The sequence below is a fragment of the Otolemur garnettii genome, unplaced genomic scaffold (genome assembly GCF_000181295.1).
Source record: "Otolemur garnettii isolate 467f Iridium unplaced genomic scaffold, OtoGar3 scaffold00018, whole genome shotgun sequence".
In the NCBI taxonomy this organism is placed as follows: Eukaryota; Metazoa; Chordata; class Mammalia; order Primates; family Galagidae; genus Otolemur; species Otolemur garnettii.
In genome coordinates this window covers 19,808,588-19,811,455 of record NW_003852413.1, presented here as the reverse complement: position 1 = coordinate 19,811,455, position 2,868 = coordinate 19,808,588, and positions in this window count along the sequence as shown.

Below are 2,868 nucleotides of genomic sequence, written 5' to 3'. Positions count from 1 at the left end.
ACAATGCCAAGTTATTTTTATTTTTTTATTTATTTTATTAAATCATAAAGAGATAGATCATGTATACATTAATGCATTTATGGGGTACAATGTGCTGATTTCATATACAATTTGGAATGCTTACATCATACTGGTTAATATATCCCTCATCTCATTTATTTAATTATTGTGGTAAGACATTTATACTTTATACTTAATAGATCTGACATGTACCTTGCAGCATGCACCATGGGTGTAATCCCACCATTCACCCTCCCTCCATCTGACCTCTCCCCTGCCCTCCCATCCCCCCCTTCATCTTGGTCCATAGTTGTGATCTACATATGAAAGCGTGAGTGATTGTAAATTGATTTCATAATAGTACTGAGTACATTGGATACTTTTTCCTCCATTCTGGAGATACTTTACTAAGTAGGATATGTTCCAGTTCTATCCATATAAACATAAAAGAGGTAAAGTCTCCATCTTTTTTAAGGCTGCATAATATTCCATGGTATACATATACCACAATTTATCAATCCATTCATGGGTCGATGGGCACTTGGACTTCTTCCATGACTTGGCTATTATGAATTGAGTGAGCTGCAATGAACAATATGGTGCAAATATCTTTGTTATAAAGTGATTTTTGGTCTTTTGGATATACTCCTAGTAGAGGAATTGCAGGATCGAATGGCAAGTCTACTTTTAGATCCCTGAGTATTCTTCATACTTCTTTCCAAAAGGGGTATATTAGCAGTACCCTGGACCCATAAATGCATCAATGTACAAAGTTATGATTTAATAAAAAATAATAATAAATTAAAAAAAAACAAAAGGGACATATGAACTTGCATCCACATCCATGCCAACATCTGTAGTTTTGGGATTTTGTTATGTGAGCCACTATTACTGGAATTAGATGATATCTCAAAGTGGTTTTGATTTGCATTTCTCTGATGATTAAAGATGATGAGCATTTTTGCATGTGTCTGTAGGCCATGTGCCTATCTTCTTCAGAGAAGCTTCTGTTCAAGTCCCTTGCCCACAATGAAATGGGATTACTTGTTCTTTTCTTATTAATAAGTTTGAGTTCTCTGTGGATTCTGGTTATCAAACCTTTGTCAGAAACATAACCTGCAAATATCCTCTCCCATTCTGAGGATTGTTTGCTTTACTTACTGTGTTCTTGGCTGTGTAGAAGCTTTTTAGTTTGATCAGATCCCAGTAATGTATTGCTGGTGTTGCTTCAATTGCCCAGGGTTTCTCCTCATAAAGTATTCTCCCAGGCCAGTTTCTTCAAGTGTTTCCCCTGCACTCTCTCCAAGAATCTTTATAGTTTCATGTCTTAAGTTTAAATCTTTTATCCAATGAGAGTCAATTTTGTTAATGGTGAAAGGTGTGGGTCCAGTTTCAGTCTTCTACAAGTCGCCAGCCAGTTCTCCCAGCACCATTTGTTAAATAGTGACTCTTTCCCCCAATTTATATTTTTGATAGGCTTATCAAAGATCAAATGACAATAAGTGTCTGGGATCATCTCTTGATTCTCAATTCTGTTCCATACATCATACCTCTCTATTTGTGTGTCAATAACATGCTATTTTGATCACTATAGATTTATAGTATACATTGAAGTCTGGTAGCATGATTCCTCCTGATTTGTTTCTGTTTGTGAGTAATGTCTTGGCTATTCAAGGTTTTTTCTGGTTCCATATAAAACTAAGTACTTTTTTTCTCAGATCTTTAAAGTATGACAGCAGTGCTTTGATAGGGATTGCATTACATTTGTATATTGCTTTGGGTAATATGGACATTTTAATTATGTTGATTCTTCCCAGCCATGAGCATGGTATGTTTTTCCATTTCTTAACATCTCCAGCTATTTCTTTTCTCAGAGTTTCATAATTCTCTTTATAAAGATCTTTCACATCCTTTGTTAGGTAAATTCCCAAATATTTCATCTTTTTTGGCACTACTGTAAAAGGAATAGAGTCCTTTACTGCTTTTTCAGCTTGACTGTTATTGGTATATATAAAAGCTACTGATTTGTGATTATTGATTTTGTATCCTGAGACGCTACTGTATTCCTTAATCACTTCTAAGAGTTTTGTAGTTGAGTCCCTGGGGTTTTGCAGGTATAAAATCATATCATCTGTGAAGAGTGAAAGTTTGATCTCCTCTGACCCTACTTGGATACCCTTGATCGCCTTTTCTTGGCTGATTGTGATGGCTAAGACTTCCATTACAGTGTTAAAGAGCAGTGGAGACAATGAGCAACCTTGCCTGGTTCTTGATATCAGTGGAAATGTCTTCAATTATACTCCATTCAATATGATACTGGCTACAGGTTTGCTATAGATGGCCTCTATCAGTTTAAGAAAAGTTGCCCAGCTATTTTTAGAGACAGGGTCTCACTCTGTCTCAGGTCTGGAACTGGTTATTAGATGTCCAGTAGGCACTTGAATATGTAAATCTGTAGTTCAGGAACTGGGGTCAGAGCTACAGCTAGAAATTCTGAAGGCATTAGCATAGAATTGAATTGTATAAAGCTGGATGAGATATCCTATGGGATTAAGTGTTAAAGCCTTGGCATGCCCCAACATTTATAGGTGAAGGGAAGCTTTGGATTCAGCAAAGGAGACTGAGGCAAACTGAAAACTGGTAGAGTGCTGAGTTATGAAAGCAAAGAGAAGACAGTGTTTCAAGAAGGTAATCTAGGTTCGGCGCCTGTGGCTCAAGTGGCTAAGGCGCCAGCCACATACACCTAAGGTGGCGGGTTTCAATCCAGCCCGGGCGCCAAACAACAATGACGGCTGCAACCAAAAAGTAGCCAGGTGTGGCTTGGCGCCTGTGGCTCAAGCGGCTAAAGCGCCAGCCACATACACCTAA